This window comes from Somniosus microcephalus, chromosome 9 (genome assembly GCF_052327205.1).
Source record: "Somniosus microcephalus isolate GS21.2 chromosome 9, FLI_Smic_1.0, whole genome shotgun sequence".
Classification (NCBI taxonomy): domain Eukaryota; kingdom Metazoa; phylum Chordata; class Chondrichthyes; order Squaliformes; family Somniosidae; genus Somniosus; species Somniosus microcephalus.
This window is the reverse complement of record NC_140995.1, coordinates 141,388,422-141,410,064: the sequence shown is the minus strand read 5'-3', so window position 1 is coordinate 141,410,064 and position 21,643 is coordinate 141,388,422.

Genomic DNA, 21,643 nt, shown 5'->3' with positions numbered 1-21,643 from the left:
TGTGAAACGCTGATATTTCATCTGTCAAAATCTCTTGACAGATGAAATTTCAGTCTGTGACGTCACCTGTTGCCGGGTGGCCCTTAATTGGCCCGCTGAGCCCGCTGGGTGGGCTCAACAAGGTCAATCAAGTTAAAATCGCGTGGATGGATGCATCTCGATGGAGGCAGGACTACAACCCCGAAAGTTGTAGTCCCACCTCCAACCCAACTCCTGAATGAAAATCCTGACCAATACCTTTAGCTTTAACTTTTTTCTATTTTTCCATGATGTCACTTTAGCCACTAATGCCCTATTACCTTTATTAATCTTTCTGTCCCTTCCTGACCAACTCTGCTTATCTTTACCTAGATCACTACTCTACTCTACAGCCTTGACATTTATCTTACCGCTTTTGAATTTACCTTTCCTGAATCCTCCCACCCCTCTTTCATTAGTTTAAAGCCCTATCTACCATCCTAGTTATTCGATTCGCCAGGACACTGGTCCCAGCCTGGTTTAAGTGGAGCCCATCCCCACGGAACAGCTCCCTCTATCCCCAGTACTGGTGCCAGTGCCCCATGAATTGTTAGGCCTGCCTCCCACACCACTCTTTGAGCCACGCATTAAAACCTCCAATATGTTTGTCCCTATGCCAATTTTCGCGTGGCTCAGGTAACAATCTAGAGATTATTACCTGTGAGGTTTTGCGTTTTAATTTCAAAAACTAGCTCCTCCAACTCTCTCAGCAGAACCTCATTCCTAGTTCTACCTATGTCATTGGTTCCTACATGGACCACGACAACTGGATCCTCCCCCTCCCACTCCAAGTTCTTCTCCAGCCACGAGGAGACATCCTTTACCCTGGCATCAGGCAGGCAACACAACCTTTGGAACTCCGGGTTTTGGCTGCAGAGAACAGTATTTATCCCTCTAACTATACTGGCCCCTACCACTACCACATTCCTTTTCACTCCCCGCATTTGAATGGCCTCCTGCACCATGGTGCCTTGGTCAGTTTGCTCATCCACCCTGCAGTCCTTGTTCCCATCCCCACAGGTAGCAAGTATCTCATACCTGTTGGTCAAAGTCAAGGGCCGAGGCTCCTCCATCACTATACCCTGGGTCCCCATATCTTCCTGACTCGCGGTCACACCCTCCTGTCCCTGATCATTGACAAATTCTGAAGTATTACTTAATCTAAGGGGTGTGACTGCCCCCTGTAACAAAGTGTCCAGGTAACTCTCCCCCTCCCTGATGTATCGCAATGTCTGCAGCTTGTACTCCAGCTCAACAACTCTGAGCCAAAGTTCCTCGAGCTGCAGACACTTATTGCAAATGTGGTCAATGATGACCGCCCCCCAGGATCAGGTGGGTTGGTGATGGTTAGGCTCTCTCTGGTCATTTCCTGGCACTTGTGTGCAGCAATTGTAACTTACCACGTAGCAGCCAAGCCTAATGTTGTCCAGGTCTTACTGCTTCGTTATCTGAAAAATTGCAAATTGAGCTGAACACTGCAATCATCAACAAACAGTCTCACGTCTGATGTTATAATGGAGGGAAGTTCTTTGATGAAGCTGTTAAAGATAATTAGGCCTATCAAGCTACCCTCAGGAACTTCTGCAGCGAGGTCCTGGGGTTGAGATGACTTGCCTCCAGAAATATCTTCCTTTGTGTCAGGTATGACAACAGCAATGTAGTGGTTATGTTACTGAACTAGTAATCCAGGGGCTTGGACTAATCATTCTGAGAATTTGGGCTGGATTCTCATTGAGGAGTCGGGTTGGAGGCGGGTCTACAACTTTCGGGGTTGTAGTCCCGCCTCCATCGAGATGCGGCCAATCCACGCAATTTTAACTTGATTGACCTTGTTGAGCCCGCCCAGCGGGCTCAGCAGGCCAATTAAGGGCCACCTGGCAACAGGTAATATCACAGACTGAAATTTCATCTGTCAAAAGATTTTGACAGATGAAATATCAGCATTTCACAGCTGTTTGAAGCTGTCAAACACTGACAGTCTTACTTATAACCTGAGTCCTTCTCCACAGACTCAGTTAGAAATCGCTCCTGCACAGGAAGCTGCAGGCTGTCACTTTTGACAGCTCGCGGCCATTCTGCTTTCTGTGCCGGTGAGATGACGGACTCCTGGGACCTAAAGGAAGGAAAGCTGTAATCTACATATAGATTGGGCCAACCAAATTAGTAACAATACTGTGGAAGAGGAATTCCTGGAGTGTTTACGGGATGGCTTCCTGGACCAATATGTCAAGGAACCAACCAGAGATTAGGCCATCTTAGACTGGGTATTATGTAACGAGAAAGGATTAATTAGCAATCTTGTTGTACGAGGCCCCTTGGGTCAGAGCGATCATAATATGATCGAATTCTTCATTAAGATGGAGAATGAAGTATTTGACTCAGAGACTAGGGTCCTGAATTTAAATAAAGGAAACTACGATGGTCTGAGGAGCGAGTTGGGTAGGATTGATTGGGGAATGGCACTCAAAGCGTTGACGGTGGATAGGCAATGGCAAACATTCAAAGACCGAATGGATGAGCTACAGAGTTTGTTCATCCCAGTTTGGCATAAAAATAAAACAAAAAAGGTGACTCAACCGTGACTAACAAGGGAAATTAGGGATAGCATAAGATCCAAGGAGAGGACATATAAATTGGCTAGAAAAAGCAATAATCCTGAGGATTGGGAGTAGTTTAGGAGTCAACAAAGGAGGACAAAGGGATTAATTAAGAAAGGGAAAATAGAATATGAGAGTAAGCTAGCTTGGGAACATAAAAACTGACTGTAAAAGCTTTTATAGATATGTGAAGAGAAAAAGATTGGTGAAGTCAAGCGTAGGTCCCTTACAGTCAGAATCAGGGGAATTTATAATGGGAAACAAGGAAATGGCAGGCCAACTAAATACATACTTTGGTTCTGTCTTCACAAAGGAGGACACAAATAACCTCCCAGAGATGCCGGGGAACATAGGGTCTAATGAGAGGGAGGAACTGAAAGAAATCAGTATCTTTAGGGAAATGGTGTTAGGAAAATTGATGGGACTGAAGGCCAATAAATCCCCAGGGCCTGATGGTCTACATCCCAGGGTACTTAAGGAAGTGGCCCTAGAGATAGTAGGTGCATTGCTGGTCATCTTCCAGAACTCGATAGACTCTGGAACAGTACCCATGGATTGGAGGGTAGCTAATGTTACCCCACTATTCAAAAAAGGTGGAAGAGAAAAAGCGAGGAATTATAGACCGGTAAGCCTGACATCGGTAGTGGGGAAAATGCTAGAGTCTATTATAAAAGATGTAATAGCAGAGCACTTGGAAAGCAGTGACAGGATCGGACAAAGTCAACATGGATTTACAAAAGGTAAATCATGCTTGACTAATCTACTGGAATTTTCTGAGGATGTAACTGGTAAAATAGATAAGGGAGAACTAGTGGATGTGGTGTATTTGGACTTTCAGAAGGCTTTCGATAAGGTCCCACATAAGAGATTAGCGTGCAAAATTAAGGCACAAGGGATTGGGGGCAAGGTATTGACTTGGATAGAGAACTGGTTGGCGGACAGAAAGCAAAGAGTTGGAATAAACGGGTCATTTTCGAGTGACAGGCAGTGACTAGTGGGGTACCGCAAGGATCGGTCCTAGGACCCCAGCTGTTCACAATATATATTAATGATCTGGACGAGGGAATTGGATGTAATATCTCCAAATTTGCAGACGACACAAAGCTGGGTGGGAGGGTAAGCTGTGAGCAGGATGTTGTGAAACTCCAGTACGATTTGGACAGGTTGGGTGATTGGGCAGAAACATGGCAAATGCACTATAATGTGGATAAATGTGAGGTTATCCACTTTGGTGGCAAAAACAGGAAGGCAGATTATTATTTGAATGGCAATCGATTGGGAGAAGGGGAAGTGCAAAGAGACCTGGGTGTTATTGTGCACCAGTCGCTGAAGGTAAGGATCCAGGTGCAGCAGACGGTTAAGAAGGCAAATGGTATGTTGACCTTCGTAGCAAGAGGGTTCGAGTACATGAACAAGGATGTCTTGCTGCAGTTGTACAGGGCCTTGGTGAGACCACACCTTGAGTATTGTGTGCAGTTTTGGTCACCTTACCTGAGGAAGGGCGTTCTTGCCATGGAGGGAGTGCAGCGAAGATTCACCAGGCTGATACCTGGGATGGCAGGAATGACGTACGAGGAGAGATTGTGTTGATTGGGCTTATACTCGCTGGAGTTTAGAAGATTGAGAGGGGATCTCATCGAAACCTATAAAATTCTGTCAGGTCTGGACAGACTAGATGCAGAAAGGATGTTTCTGATGGCCGCGGAGTCCAGAAACAGGGGTCATAGTCAAAGGATAAGGGGTAAGCCATTTAGGACAGAAATGAGGAGGAATTTCTTCACCCAGAGAGTGTTGAACCTGTGGAATTCTCTGCCACAGAGGGCGGTGGAGGCCAGTTCATTAAATATATTCAAGAAAGAGTTGGATATGTTTCTTGAGGCTAAAGGGATCAAGGGATATGGGGAGAAGACAGGGACAGGGTACTGAATTTGGATGATCAGCCATGATCTCATTGAATGGCGGAGCAGGCTCGAAGGGCCAAATGGCCTACTCCTGCTCCTATCTTCTATGTTTCTATGTTTATGTAAGAATAGGTAATTTAAACTTCTTTAATCACTTTAGACACACCAAACACACTTACCTTTGCACTCATGCACACATCACTCACCTGAACACTGACATCTCCACCCCTCCAAGTCCTTCAACCCGACGGCCTGATTCCTCTAACTTGGCGTGGTTTGGAGCCGTCGGGAATCCCACACTTCAACCTTAAAAATAGGGATTAGGCTAAAAACTGCCTGTTAACTACCTGTTAACTAACAGGCAGTTAATTGGCACTAATCCCTTCCCGCCTCGGGGAGGCGGGTCCCAGTGTGGGGCGGGTACCCGTCTCCTTTGAAACTGGCATGGAGGCAGGTTGGGGTGGGATGGTGTCGGGACCCCCGATTTCGGGATTTTAACCCCGCACGCCTCCAATCCGGACTCCACGGCATAATGAAAATCCTGCCCTATGAGTTCAAATCCCACGTTGGCAGTTTCAGAATTGGAATTGTTCCAAAAATCTAGAAATAAAAAGCTGCAATCAGTAAAAGTTACCTTGGACCTGAACCAGGATGGGACCCATGTCCTAGTGGAAAAGGTAAATAGGGAGGTGGCAAAGGCTTTACACTAGTAAGATAGGGGGAGGGATCTACAAGAAATTAATCCGGCTGAAATATAAACAAAACAGGAAAGGAGAGCACAGGCAAGAGTAAACTAAGGAAGGACATTGATGGCCAGGGAATAAATAGAGTTATAGAACAGGAGTTTAAAAAGATGTTTAAAAATAAAGTGAGAGTAACTGTTATTAAAAATGAGTTAATCTTTCTGTACAGCAATGCACACAGTGTCCGTAATAAAACAGGGGAGCTGGAGGCAATCATGCGTTGTGAGGAACCGAACATAATAGGGATTACTGATACATGGCTACGGAAAAATCAGGATTGGGAATTAAACATTGCAGGGTCTAACATATTTATAAAAGGTAGAGAGGGGAAAGGGGGAGGTGGAGTAGCTGTACTTATTATGGATAACATAATGGCAGGAGAAAAAAATGATGCAGCTATCAGCAAGACAGAAATAGAATCCATGTGGATAGAGATAAAAGATAATAAAGGATTAATCACACTAATAGGCGTAGTCTATAGACCACCTAATAGTGGAAGGGAGGTGGAGGAAGAAATATGCAAACAAATTAGGGAAATGAGTAAAAAACACAGAATAATAATCATGAGGGATTTCAACTACCCCGATATTAATTGGAAAGAAGAGGTAGGTAAAGGGGATAAGGGAATGGAGTTCCTACAATGTGTACAGGACTGCTTTCTAACCCAGTGTGTAAAAAACCCAACAAGGGAGGATTCACTATTGGATCTAGTAATGGGGAATGAACCAGAGTAGAGAAGAGAAGTAAAAGTAGGGGAACATCTAGGCAATAGTGACCATAATATAATATGCTTTATGATAATAATTGAGAAGGACATAGGTATGACAAAGACCAGGGTAATAGATTGGAGAAAAGCTGATTTTGCGGGGCTGAGAATAGAACTTGGGAAAATAAAATGAACAACAGTATTGGCAAACAATGATATAGAACAGCAATGAGAAACATTTAAAATGGTGTTCAACAGAGTCCAGGAAAAATATATTCTGCTAATAATCAAGAACAAGCTAAACACTAATGAGACACTGTGAATGAATAAAGCCATAAGGGAAAAATTGAGGGTAAGGAAAGAGGCATACATTAAGTACATGGACAGCAGGGGAGGGCATGATAAGGGAGAATATGAAGGGATCAGGAGAGAAGTCCAAAAAATAATTAGGAAGGCAAAGAGGAACTATGAAATTAAATTATCAAGGAGCATAAAACAAAATAGTAAAATATTTTACAGGCATGTAAATAAAAAAAGGAAGGTCGGGATGAGAATATGGCCACTAAGGGATGGAGAGGATAATACCACAGGCAACAATAGAGAGATGGCAGAGATATTAAATAATTACTTTGCTTCAGTATTTACCAGGGAGATAGAACAGGTGGAGATGACATCGGATGATGAGATTAGCAATGAGTTAACTGCATTTAAAATAAAACGAGGAGATATATTAAATAAACTAATGAAACCCCTGGTCCGGACGGATTACATCTGTGCATTTTAAAAGAATCTAGGGATGAAATAGCAGAGGCATTACTACACATATTTAGTAATTCATTAGAAAAAGGAGTAGTGCCAGAGGACTGACAGATAGCTAACGTAATACCTATATTTAAGAAGGGAGATAAAACATGTCCAGGGAACTATAGACCAGTCCGCTTAATATCGGTGGTGGGAAAAATAATGGAATCCCTACTAAAGGAGAAAATAGAAGAACATCTAGAAACTAAAAATATTATAATAAATAGTCAGCATAGATTTCAAAAGGGAAAGTCTTGCTTGACAAACTTCATTGAATTTTTTGAAGAGGTAACAGAGAGAGTAGACAAGGATAATAAGACTTGGAAAATAAAAATCTAAATGGGGTAGAGGAGCAAAGGGATCTTGGAGTACAAATCCACAAGTCACTAAAAGTAGCAACACAGGTTAACACGGCCATAAAAAAAGCAAACCAAGCACTAGGGTTTATTTCTAGAGGGATAGAATTGGAAAGTAGTGAAGTTATGCTAAACTTGTATCGAACCTTGGTTAGACCACCCTTGGAGTACTTTGTGCAATTCTGGTCACCATTTTATAAAAAGGATATAGAGGCACTGGAGAGGGTGCAGAGAAGATTTACAAGGATGATACCAGAAATGCAAGGATACACCTATCAGGAAAGGCCGAACAGGCTGGGTCTCTTTTCTCTTGAAAAGAGAAGGCTGAGGGGTGACCTAATAGAGGTCTTTAAAATCATGAAAAGTTTTGATAGAGTAGGTACAGAGAGAGTGTTTCCACTTGTGGAGAAGAGCAAAACTAGAGGCCATCAATATAAGATAATCACCAAGAAATCCAATAGGGAATTCAGAAGAAACTTCTTTACCCAGAGAGTGGTGAGAATGTGGCACTCGCTACCACAGGGAGTGGTTGAAGCGAATAGTATAGATGCATTTAAGGGGAGGCTAGATAAGCATATGAGGGAGAAGGGAATAGAGGGTTATGCTAATAGGGAAACACAGGAGGAGGCTCGAGTGGAGCATATATGCTGGCACGGACTGGTTGGGCTGAATGACCTGTTTCTGTGCCGTATATCTTATGTAATCCTATGTAAACATTGTCGTAAAATCTCAACCGGTTCACTATGTCCTTTAGAGAAGGAGACCTGCCTATATGTGACTCCAGTCCCACAACAATGCGGTTGACTCTTAGCTGCCCTCTCAAGTTTCCTAGGAAGCCTCTCATTTCAGGGCAACTAGGGGATGGGCAATGAAAAAAAACAGTGAGTTTTCTGCTTGATCCCCATTGACTTCAGTTTAACTAGGGCTCCTTGATGCCACAGTCAGTTGAATGCTGCCCTGATGTCTTGAAAATGAATCTCAGTACTTGACTAGCCTTCTTGATTAAAGCATTACACTGGCTAGAACCTTTCAGCAAATAATCAATGACCATACACAAATTGTTATTTTCCATCTTTGCCTACAGCCCTTATTTTATTATGTATGTAAGTCCATGGGACTTGAATAAGGTGAGTGTATGGGTGAAGACACAAGCCACAGGGTTCTGAATAGCTGAAGTTTGTGAAAGGTGGAACAATCATATGAAATGTAGCATAATCATTTATTCAATTTTAGAGTGCTACATTAATTACCAAACACTAAGGCCAGAATTTTTCCGGTGCCCAGAGTATGGGTTTGGAGGTGGGTCCACTGTCAAAATCACAAAGATTGACAGCGGGTTGATATCCCGCTGTAAACCCGCCTCCTTGTCAGTTTCCCAAGTGTCGGGTCTGTCATCCCTGAACTGACCTGACACCAAGCGGCAGGTCAGCCAATTTAGATACTTAAAAGCTTGTTAAAAGGTAGTTAAGAACCATTTGTCCATGTACTTACCATTTTACCAGGATTTTAATGAGGTTCCCGGAGAACGGGTATCACGTCAGGTAAGTAGGTCGGGTGTTGAGTCACCATGGAATGATTTACGAACCTGACAGCTGCAAATGTTCTATGGTCTTCACTTTCCAAGGTTAGAAGCTGTTGCTTACTGCATTTGGAAGATAGATTGACCTTAATGCAGCTAGCAAGTGTTTGGAGCAAACTCTCTATCCAGTGTCACCTCATTGGAACAACCATAAGCATATGGAGGGAGTAATGGGAGAGCCTGGGTGCAGCTGTGCACCTCTGTGCAGTGCTTGTCAGTGTTTGCAGCACCTCAATGCTGCAGAACACTGACAGCACAACTGTTAAAATGAATGTGGACATGGTCCCGTTAAGGAAACTGGCTGATGGCGTGTCATCAAATGATGTCAGCAGACCCACTTCCTATTAATTGGCCGGGAAGCTCGCAGGGCGGGCTTAACAAGCCCCATCAATGGAAAGTCTTGTTGGAGGCCGGGATCGAGACAGATGCAGGGTCCCCACACGCCACGGACGTCGCCCGCCCCGAACCCGCTGAGGTTGAAAAAATCCAGCCCTAAGTTAATGACACAGATGTATGCACTTTTAATTTATAACGTCAATTCACATGTGTTTTACATCTTATTGGTAAAGAATACATTCACATGTTATATGTTATATATATATATGACCATTTATTGTATGCAGTTCACATGTATGTGCTATTTCATGGGTAAACATTACTTAATATTTCTGTAGAAACTGACAATAGTTCTCACTGACATAGAATAGATTGCAATAATTAACTCAATTTTTATGCTGATTTCCCCCAAATTAAATGTTTCTTTTCCATTTATTTTAATTGTGAAACTACTAAAATATTTATTTTATCATGCCTGGTCTAAAAATTTCAGAAGTGAAGGTGACAAACCACCCAGATCTTTTTACCTGAGGTAAATAGTCCAGGTTATTAATCTATGTCATCAACAAAACATTCCAGGGCCAGAGATTCATTTAAATTTGGGAAAACAAACATCTCCCAAAGGTCACATATATTAGACTAGAAATTGTTGTCAGTGCACAAATTAATGGTTAACAGTGATAATGTAAGATTTTGAGCACTATAAAATAAATTGCTTAACATCTGATTTTACTGATTTCATTAGGCACTTTAAAATGGCTGCACAGCAAACCAGCCAATGAGAAGCTGCATTAACATATTAATTAATGTATAAGAGCACTCGTTAAGTGCAGCAATGCATTGAACCTGCTGAATAATGGCACATGGGAGCCCAGGCCAGCTGTTCTCACAGCTATTTTGCTGAACAATTTAACAATCCACGTAGAGAAAATTAGGTAAGGAGTGGACCCAATGTACCAGGCAACCCAACAATATTGTTATGCATGACAAGTGCTAACCTCAAGTACACATGCAAGACACTCATATCTGTTAATGTACATCCTTTCATGCCGTAAGATAATTAAGCTGTAACAGGAGGTTACTTGGATTCAGTTCTGCCATAACAGGAATAGCCCAGGGCATGCTTTGTATGAATGAGGACACTTAACATGTATGGCCTACTTACAATTATCAAATGCATATGGCAACCTGTGCACAGCATCAGCTCTTAAAGCAGCTTCACACCAGGGATATGCATCTTAAATTTCTAGCATGCCCATGAGCTGTAGAACATTATCATTGCTCTATGTGCTTTCAATATCTTTGTACAATTCCTCTGCTTGCAGGGTAAGAAGGCCTTTAATCAGTCAGAGCAGACTCACACAGATGGTGGCCCCAAACATTTCAAGTTACATAGAATTACATAGCATATACAGCACAGAAACAGGCCATTCGGCTCAACCAGTCTATGCTGGTGTTTATACTCCACACGACTCTCCTCCAATTCAATCTACCTCACCTCAGTCTTTCAGCATATCTTTCTATTCCCGTTTCTCTCATGTACTCGTCTAGTTCCCTTTTGAAAGCATCTAAGCTATTTGCCTCAACCAGTTCCTGTGGTAGTGAATTCCACATTCTGACCACTCTCCGAGTAAAGAAATTAATTCTTATTTCCCTATTGGATTTATTAGTAACTATCTTGTAGTTATGGCCCTAATTTTGGATTCTCCAACAAATAGAAACATTGGCCAGGATTTTTCCGTTTCCCACCTGCACGGTGCATGGGGGGACCTGGGAGACGGTGGTGTTGCGTTTGCAAAGATAATCCAGAGGCCGTATGTAGAACTCAACTCCTGTCGCTTTTAATGGCTGATGCAACCACACTCTTACAGGCAAAAGCAATCGAATACCTATATCCAATGTCAGATATAATATAACGATAACAGCACTATCAAACTTCATGTGCTCAGGCCAAGGCAATCGAGTACCTATCCCAATGTCAGACATAACATTTCCTCCCCCCTCACAGAATTTCAAACATGAAATGAAGTGACAAAGTCCTGTAGGTGGCCAGGGCGAGAACGTGTATGAACAGGCCGAGGTGTGGACTGGTGAAGAGCAGGCCGAGGTGGGGACTGGTGAGGAGCAGGCCGAGGTGGGGACTGGTGAGGAGCAGGCCGAGGTGCGGACTGGTGACGAGCAGGCTGAGGTGGGGACTGGGGAGGAGCAAGCCGAGGTGGGGACTGGTGAGGTTTTGGCTGAGGCACAATATCTGCTTGAAGGTTGGCTGGCTGAGCCACACGTGCATCCCGCCACTCTGGGGGTAAGGCTTGGGGATTAGATCCGTGTAATCCCGCATCAGGGGGTGCTGGCACCTTCTGAAGGTGGCTGGCATGCCACTGAGAGCCGTCAGTGAGGCAGAAAGTGGCTGGTCCAAGTTGGCAGCTGATTTGGAGAGGGGAGGACCAGAATGAGGCCATCTTATTGTTGCGGTGAGGCCTGCGGACTCTGACCCAATCGGAGACAGAAATGTTGGGCGCCTTGGCCCTCTTCGACTGGTCGAAGCGGAGTTTCACCTTCTCCTGCTGTCTAGCGACTGTGGCTTGAGCCCGTGGAGCAGGGCTCTGAGCTAGCGAGGGGCAGAGCCTGCCAAGGGGCAGCATGAGCTCACGGCCTAGCATGAGGGATACGGGTGAGACCCCTGCAGTGTGATGTGCCTCAATAATTCCGAGACTCGAAGTTAGCAGAACAAAAACAAGGCTTTTATTAACTTAGAAAGTAACACGTAAGAGAGAGAGATGTCTTCCTTCTGGAGACTGAGGCCAGACTGAAGCTAGCTTACAAACGGGGCCAGGTATGGGCGGAGCCCGACACACAGCACATTCCAGCACATTCCAGTATACAATACAGCACATTCCAGTACACAATACAATGAGGTCTGGGGGAAGGGAAATGACACTGAAACCGATCTCAGTCACAGGCAGTGGTGAATGGAATATTTCATCACATTCACCCCTTCTATAGATTTAGTCTGTTCGGGGGTTTGATAGTCCTCTGCGACCGACGTGGCTGTTGCGGTGCCGCGGGTGTCGGCAGGGTGTCCCCGGTAGCCTCCTGGGTCTCTGCCGGGGGTGCCGCCAGGGTTGTTGGAGGGGTAGTTGGTGGGGGTGCCGTTGGTCGGTGTTCTTCCGGGGGTGATGAAAGAGTAGTGGGTGGGTAAGAGTTGCTGTGATCGTCGTTGCCGCTATTGCCGTGGTTGTTGTCGATGCCGGCTGGGGCGACGTCTTTTATGGACACGGTGTCCTCCCTTCCGTCGGCGTGCCGGACATATGCGTATTGGGGGTTGGCGTGGAGTAGGTGTACTGGCTCCACGAGAGGGTCCGTCTTGTGGCCCCTCACATGCCTTCGCACGAGTACCGGACCTGGGGTGGAGAGCCATGACGGCATGGATACGCCTGAGGTGGATTTCCGGGGAAAGACAAACATTCGTTCATGAGGCGTGGTATTAGTGGCCGTACACAATAGCGACCGTATCGAATGGAGCACATCCGAGAGGACTTCCTGCCAGCGGGAGATAGGGAGGCCCTTGGTCCTTAGAGCTAGAGTGACTGCTTTCCATACTGTCCCGTTCTCTCGCTCCACTTGGCCGTTACCCCGGGGGTTGTAGCTGCTGGTACGGCTCATGGCGATCCCCTTGGACAGCATGTACTGGCGTAGCTCTTCACTCATGAAGGACGCCCCCCTATCCGTATGGATGTAGCTCGGCATACCGAACAGGCAGAACAGGCTGTTGAGGCATTTAATGACCGTGGCGCTGGTCATGTCTGGGCAGGGGAAGGCGAATGGGAACCGGGAGTATTCGTCCACAATGTTCAGGAAGTAAACATTGCGGTCGACGGACGGGAGGGGGCCCTTGAAATCTAAGCTGAGCCGCTCAAAGGGCCGTGTAGCTTTGATTAAGTGGGCTCTATCTGGGCGGTAGAACCGAGGCTTGCACTCAGCGCAAGTGCGGCAGTTCCTGGTCAGGGACCGAACTTCCTCAATCGAGTAGGGTAAGTTACGGGACTTTATGAAGCGGAACAGCCGCGTGACCCCTGGGTGGCAGAGGTCGTTGTGGAGGGTCTGTAGCCGATCCCCGGTGGCGCTGGCACACATCCCTCGTGAGAGGGCGTCAGGGGATTCGTTAAGGGCCCCTGGCCGGTAAATGATGTCGTACTCGAAGGTGGAGAGCTCGATCCGCCACCTAAGAATCTTATCATTTTTAATCTTCCCCCTCTGTTTATTATTGAACATAAACGCTACCGACCGCTGGTCGGTAAGTAGGGTGAAGCGTTTGCCGGCTAGGTAGTGGCGCCAGTGGCGCACTGCCTCCATGATGGCTTGGGCCTCCTGTTCCACGGAGGAGTGTCTGATCTCGGGCCCTTGGAGGGTCCTCGAGAAGAAAGCTACGGGCCGCCCCGTCTGGTTGAGGGTGGCCGCCAAGGCGAAGTCAGACGCATCACTTTCCACTTGAAATGGAGTGTTCTCGTCCACTGCCTGTAGCGTGGCCCGCTCAATATCCTGCTTAATGCTTTTGAAGGCGGCGTGGGCCTCAGCAGAGAGCGGGAAAGAGGATGCTTTCAAGAGGGGGCGGGCTTTGTCGGAGTAGTTGGGGACCCATTGGGAATAATAAGAAAATAACCCCAGGCACCTTTTCAGGGCTTTGGGAGTGTTGGGCAGGGGCAGCTCCCGTAGGGGGCGCAATCGGTCGGGGTCTGGCCCGATTTTCCCATTCTCCACCACGCTGCCTAGTATGCAGAGGCGCGTGGTGTTGTAAATGCCCTTGTCCTCGTTGTAGGTGAGGTTGAGTTTTTGTGCGGTTTTCAGGAACCTCTCGAGGTTCGAGTCGTGATCCTGCTGGTTGTGACCGCAGATGGTGACGTTGTCGAGGTAGGGGAAGGTTGCCTGCAAGTGGTGGTCATCGACCATGCGGTCCATCTCCCTCTGGAAGACCGAGACCCCATTCGTCACCCCAAAGGGGACTCTGAGGAATTGGTAGAGGCGTCCGTTCGCCTCGAAGGCGGTGTATGGGCGGTCCTCTGGTCTGATAGGGAGCTGGTGGTACGCTGACTTGAGGTCGATGGTGGAGAACACCCGGTATTGGGCGATTTGGTTCACCATTTCTGATATGCGGGGTAGCGGGTAGGCGTCTAGTAGGGTGTACCTGTTGATCGTTTGACTATAGTCGATCACCATCCGTTTCTTCTCGCTACCCCTTACCACTACCACTTGGGCGCGCCACGGGCTGTTGCTGCGTTCAATAATGCGCTCTTTCAGGAGCCTGTCTACCTCGGTCGCGATAAACCGCCTGTCCTCCCAGCTGTACCTCCTGCTTTTGGTCGCTATTGGCCGGCAGTTAGGGGTAAGGTTCGCGAATAGCGAAGGCGGCTTTACCTTCAGGGTAGCCAGACCGCACACTGTGAGGGGCGGCTGGGACCCACCGTACTTGAGCGTGATGCTTTGGTGGTTGCACTGGAAATCCAGGCCCAAGATCACGCTCGCACATAGGTTCTTCATGATTAATACTTTAAAATTATCATATACAGTTCCGTTAACGCACAATTGTACCGTGCAGTAACCCAGAATGGTCGATGTCTGGGTTTTATCAGCCATAGAGATGGTACCCTGAGTAGGGACCACCTTTAGGGAGAGTTGTTGTGCCAGTTCTGGGTGGATAAAGCTCTCCGTGCTTCCACTGTCAATTAAGCATTTAACCCGGCACCCGTTTACCTCGATGTCCACCATTGATCTGGATAGCGGGTGCGGCCTGGCCTGGTCCACTGTGACCGATGCCACTGTAGGGCCCTGATCGATACAAGATGGCGTCCACGCTGTCTGCTCACAAGATGGCGGACCCCACGAGGTCGGGCAAGATGGCATCCAAGATGGCCGCTCCCACGGCGCACACGCGGCGGTGGCGGGTTTTCCGGCGGTTGGTTTTCCGGCGGGGTTCCCTCTGCACACCTTCCCGAAGTGCCCCTTCTTACCGCACTTAAAGCAGGTGGTGCCTTTCGCCGGGCACAGGTTTCTGGTGTGCTTTGGCTGCCCGCAGAAGTAGCAGTTGGGTCCCTGACGCGTCGCGGCTGTCGTAGGGCTTCTGGGGGGAGAGCAGGGCCCAGCCGGTGTCGGGCTGTCGGGCGGGGAAGATGCCTTCCAAGATGGCGGCGCCCTCGGTGCACACGTGGCGGCGTGGACGGCGCGGGCTGAAGAGTAGGCGTCCGAGTTTCTCTGGGCCACATCCAGGGATCGCGCGGTGTCCGCAGCCTGTTTCAGGTCCAACCCCATTTTTTCCAGCAGTCTTTGCCGGATGTAAGTGGAGCTGAGGCCTGTGATGAAGGCATCGCGAACAAGCTCGTCAGTGTACACTGCGGCTTTTACATCTCGGCACTTGCAGTCTTTGCCAAGCATTTTCAGGGTGCTTAGGAACTCCTCCACCGATTCCCCAGGTCGCTGTGCGCGGGTAGCGAGCAGGTGCCTAGCATACACCTCATTCGTAGGCTGCTGGTAATGCGCTTTTAAGATGTCGCAGGCGGCCAGAGCAGATCTGCAACAACATTGTCACATCCTGGTGTGAACTGGAGACTGAAATTGTATTGGCGGAGGCGGTCAGACCAGCGGTGTAGATGCAGTGGTCTGTGACCCGTGCCGGATGTCGACAGCAGGGCAGTGAGAGCCTGGTGATCGAATCGCAGGGTGAAGGCACGGCCATACATGTACAGGTGCCACCGCTCACATGCCCAGACGCACGCCAGCGCCTCACGCTCGCCTACTGAGTACTTCTGTTCAGTGGGGCTAAGGGCTCAGGAGGCAAAGGCGATTGGTTTCTCCACTCCATTCTGTATCTGCGATAACACCGCCCCCACAGCTGCAGCGGATGCGTCGCAGGTGACGAGGGTGGGGCTGGCGACGTCAAAGTGAGCCAACACTGGAGGCGACGTGAGCTGCGATTTGAGGAGGTGAACAGCTTCCGTACAGGCTTGTGACCACACCCAGGTCTCATCCTTTCGCAGGAGCTGGCACAGTGGGGCTGTGGTGGCTGAGTACTGGGGCAAAAACTTCAGGTAGTACCCAGTCATGCCAAGGAAGGAGGCAACCTGTGCTGCAGAGCTGGGTTCTGGGATGCTGTGAATGGCATCCACGTTTGGCTGGAGTGGGGATATACCGTCAGCCGACAACCAAAACCCCACAAATTCGATCTCTGAAACAGCAAAGACACACTTTTCGCCATTCAGTGTGAGCTTGTGTTTTGCTAAAGCCGTGAAAACTCTGTGAAGGTGTTCGTCGTGAGTGGAGGTCGAAGGCCCATGCACGACAATGTCATCCAGGTAGATGGCCACCCCAGGAATGCCCGCGAGCACAGAGGACATCACCTTTTGGAAGCAGCTGGGTGCAGAGCTAAGTCCAAATGGCATCCTGGTGTACCGAAAGACGCCAGCATGTGTCACAAAAGCAGTGAGGTCCCTGCTGCTGGGGTGGAGGGGAACCTGTAGATAGCCCTGTCAAAGGTCCAGTTTCGAGAACAGGATGGAACCATAGAACTGCGCTGTGAGTTCCTCTGACGTGGGCAGTGGATATTTGTCAGGGATTACGGCCTTATTCACTGCTCAAAGATCGACACAGACGCGTAGACCACCTGACTTTTTCATTGCGACCACCAGGTTGGAGACCCATGGGGAGGCATCAACTGGTTCGATGATGCCGGCTTCCAGTAGCTGCTTTAGTTCAGCTGTGACCCCGTCACGGAGAGCAAGCAGGATGCGGTGCAGTGGCTGAATGACAGGGGTAACGGTGGAGTCAACCATGGGCTGGTGAGTGAAGGCAGTTAGGCAGCCCAGACCCTCGAAGAGTGCTGGCCATGTTTGGCGCCACGGTGAGGCGACGTGCAGAATCGCAGACCCACCAGTATCCAAGAGAGAAAAACCCAGGTCAGTGAAAAGATCCAGTCCCATCAGGTTAGCTCCTTGGCGTGCCACATGAAAACAAAAATCTGGCAAAACTTTTGTTCCATAGCGTACAGTGAGGTTGACTGAGCCCACTAGTCCAATTTTCGAATTACCATACCCGTAAAGGGCAGTGGAGGGTGCAGAGAGTGGCAGGGAACTGAAAAAATGTTTGAATGTGTCCACATTCAGCAGTGAGACGCTGGCACCGGTATCCAACAACAGAGGGATGCACACATCATTCAGGTTAATTGTGCATGACTTGAAAGCCACTACTGGCCCAGAGCTCACATTGTGAATTATAGGCCAACTGCTTGAGGACTGAGAGTGTTCATTTGTAACAACAGGGGCAGAGCGGCAGACATTGGCAAAGTGATTTTGTTTTCCACAATTGCGACAGGCTTGGCCGCGCGCGGGGCAATTCTGCGCTCAGGTAGCATGTGAACGAGATCCGCAGTTTCCACACTGTTGCCACGGTAGCGCGCGTTGCTGCTGTCGCGCGAGCATTACAGTGTCAGAGCTGTCGGGGCCGAGGGCGCTGTCACTGGGTGTGTGTGCTGGTTTCGCTACACATTCGGCTGCAGACTCCACTTGAAAGGCAATGTTAACTGCCTGTGACAAGGACAGATCGTCGGACTTGAGTAACAGTCTTTCACGCACTCTCACGTTGTTGGTGTGCTCTATTAGTTGATCATGCACCATCTCGTCTTGTAGTGCAGCGAACTTGCATGAGCTAGCTAACCCCCTCAAATTAGCCACGTATTGATGCACAGACTCGCCGGGGAGTTGGTGACACTGTCTAAAAATGAATCGCCGCAGGAGGGCACTTTGTGGGGCAGAGAAGTGTGTGCTTAACAGAGCCACAGCCACATCATACGTTTGAATTGAGTCTGCTGTGCATAATGTCCCAAGAACACGCTGGCCCTCCGCTCCCAAGCAATGGGATAACAGTGCCTTTTTCCGTGCTTTACTCACATTTTCTAGTCCAAGAGCGATGAGGTAGGTTTCAAAGGACTGTAACCAGCGAACCCATGGGATCGGGGGCTCACCGGGCAGTGCAAGGAAGGGAGGAGGTGGTGGAAGAGAGATTTCAGCCATCCTCGTCACCAAATGTTGCGTTTGCAAAGATAATCCAGAGGCCGTATGTAGAACTCAACTCATGTCGCTTTTAATGGCTGATGCAACCACACTCTTACAGGCAAAAGCAATCGAATACCTATACCCAATGTCAGACATAATATAACGATAACAGCACTATCAAACTTCATGTGCTCAGGCCAAGGCAATCGAGTACCTATCCCCAATGTCAGACATAACAGGTGGGAAACCCAGAAGTTCCATCAGGTCACCTCTAAGTCTTCTCTTTTCTAAAGAAAAAAGCCCCAACCCATTCAATCTTTCCAAATAGCTGTAATCTCTCAGTTCTGGTACCATCCTTGTAAATCTTTTTTGCACTTTCTCCAAAGCTTCTATGTCCTTTTTATAGTATGAAGACCAGAACTGTGCACAGTACTCTAAGTGTGGCCTGACCAGGGTCCTATACAAGTTTAACATAACTTCACTGCTTTTGAATTCTATACCCCTAGAAATAAATTCCAGTGCTTTGTTAGCAATTTTAATTGCTTTGCTGATCTGCGATGCTGCTTTTAATGATTTGTTCACCTGTATCCCTAGATCCCTTTGCTCTTCTACTCCATTCAGTTTCTTATTTTCTAAGGTATAGGTGATGTTTCTATCCTTCCTGCTAAAGTGCCTCACCTCACATTTATCTATGTTAAAATTCATTTGTCAATTAACTGCCCAGTCTGCAAGTTTTCTAATGCCTTCTTGTATTATGTTGCATTTGTCCTCAGTGTTAGCTATACCACCCAGTTTGGTATCATTTGCAAATTTTGATATTGAGTTACTTGTTCCTAACTCCAAATCATTAATGTAAATTATGAATAACAATGGCCCCAGCACTGATCCTTGTGGAACACCACTTTCTACCTTCCTCCAATCTGAATAATTACCCTTTGGCCTTACTCTACGCTTTCTATTTTTAGCCAATTTTCTATCCATTCAGCTATTTGTCCCCGACTCCATATCCCCAACACTTGTCATAAGACGACCGTGTGGTACCTTATCGAAGGCCTTTTGAAAATCCAAGTATATGACATCTACTGCGTTACCCGTGTCTATGCTTTCCGTTACCTCTTTAAAGAATTCTATCAGGTTAGTTAAGCCTGACATAGCCTTTTGGAATCCATGCTGGCTGTTTTTTTATTATAAAGTTATGAAAGGTTTTGATAGAGTGGATACAGAGAGAATATGTTTCCACTTGCAGGGAAGAGTATAACTAAAGGCCATCAATATAAAATAGTCACCAAAAAATCCAATAGGGAATTCAGAAGAAACTTCTTTACCCCAAGAGTGGTGAGAATGTGGAACTCACTACCACAGGGAGTGGTTGAAGCAAATAGTATAGATGCATTTAAGGGGAGGCTGGACAAGCATATGAGGGAGAAGGGAATCGAGGGTTATGCTAATAGATTTAGATGAAGAAAGACAGGAGGAGGCTCAAGTGGAGCATAAACCAGCATGGACTGGTTGGGCCGAATGGTCTGTTTCTGTGCCGTATATCCTATGTAATCCTATATTTTCTGTCTCTAGATGCTCTTCTATCACTTCTTTTAGTATAGATCCCAGTATCTTCCTCAACACTGATGTTAAGCTGACTGGTTTATAGTTCCCAGGTTTTGTTCTATCTCCCTTTTTGTATATAGGAACAACATTAGCTTTCCACCAGTCCTTTGGCACTATCCCCTCTTCTATGGTACTTTTGTAGATAGAAACTAGTGCCTCTGCTATCTCCTCCCTAATTTCCTTGAGTTTTCATGGGTGCATACCATTCAGAACAGAGGTTTTATCCTCTTTTAGTTTTTCTAGTTTGTCAATTATTTTCTCCCTTTCTGTTCCAACTGTATTAATATTCTTTTTAAACTCATCCTATTACCTGTGAAGTCCTGTTTTCAATTTAGCTCCTAACTTCTGATACTCACTTAGCAGGACCTCTTCCTTAATCTTTGCTATATTGTTGGTTCCGACATGGAGCACAACTGGATCCTCCCCTCCATTTCCAGATTCTTTTCTAGTCATTTTTGAGATGTCCCTTACCCTGGCACTGGGTAGGCAACACACTCTTCAGGACTCTGGATTCTGACTGCAAAGAATACTATCTATCCCCCTAATTATAGGATTCCCTATAACTCCAACCTTTCTACTCTGCATCTCCTCCCCTTGAACAGCCTCCCGCTCCATGGTGCCTAGGTCAGTATGCTGGCTGTCCTTCCCACAGTCTTTCACCTTATCCTCACAGGTATAGAGTACTTTGCACCTGTTGGGCAGAACCAGTGTCTGCTTGGCCTCCTTCACTATCTCTCCTACATTCCCCTTACCCAGCTGACTGATAGTCACACTCTTCCCTTCCTGCACCTGTGCTTTCCTCTGGTGTGTGATTGCACTCTGGAGTAAATTATCCAGTAATTCCTCCTCCTCTCTTTTGTGTTGGAGTGTCTGTAGCTCGGACTCCAGCTCAATGACTCTGAGACAGAGTGTCTCGAGGCAGAGACATTTCTTGCAGATCTGGCAGTCTGGGACAGTCTCGTTGTCCACAAACTCACATACTACAATCCCGACACACTGCCTGCACTACCATGTCTTTATTAATTTATTAATTTATTTGTTAGTTATTTGTAGTTTATTTCTTGAACTAATTGGTCACTTGAGGTCTAGATTATTAAATAGGTGGATTTAGCTGACGTTAAGTGAATTAGTAATTAGTTACTGTGATTCATTACTTAGCTATTTATCAGTTATTAGCGTCTTTAAATGCAGTTAAAATTTAATCACTTAGCTCGCTTTCTTTTGACTTACATTTACTTGCACTAATATAAATTTTTACTAACTCAAGCTTACACTAATCACTAAAAATACTAAACACACAAAGTACCTGTCTTCATTTCCTTGGGTTCTGCCACTCCTCTCTGCCTGTTGATTATGATGTCACTGTCGGCGAGCCACTAAGGGACTCTGATCAAATGTATATAATTCCCTTTAACATATGTTAGCTACAGCCTGAGTCTGTATCTATCTATATATATAATCGGCCGATCTGTCTGTCCTTCTGTCTGTCTGTCTGTCTGTCCTTCTGTCTGTCTGTCTGTCATCACGTGTGCGTCTGTCTGGTATGCGCTCGAAAGTTATAGAGCGTACCTACGCGTGCGTTACGTCGAAAGAAAGCTTACCTTTCCAAAACGGTCTAGGTCTTAACGTTTACTTCGGCCGGGCAAAAATCGCGCCCGCGGTATCCGAAAAACCTTCAACATTCCGCTCATTAGCATCTCATTATCCGCTCATTAGCGACAGAGTGACCTCGAGGTCTTATCATTCTGAACCGAGGTGAGTAGCCGCCATCTTCGTTCCTTCTTTTCCTGCTTTCAGGTCTCTTTCTTTCAATATACATTTCCAGCAAAATAAATTGCTTTCATTACATTGTTTTAAAAAAACTTCATTCATTTGTAAATATTTCTCTAACCTGAAGATTCTTTCAACTACCTTCCCCGTTTTGTTAGGCCTGAAAGCCTGGGGCTTTCTTGCCAGCCAGGCC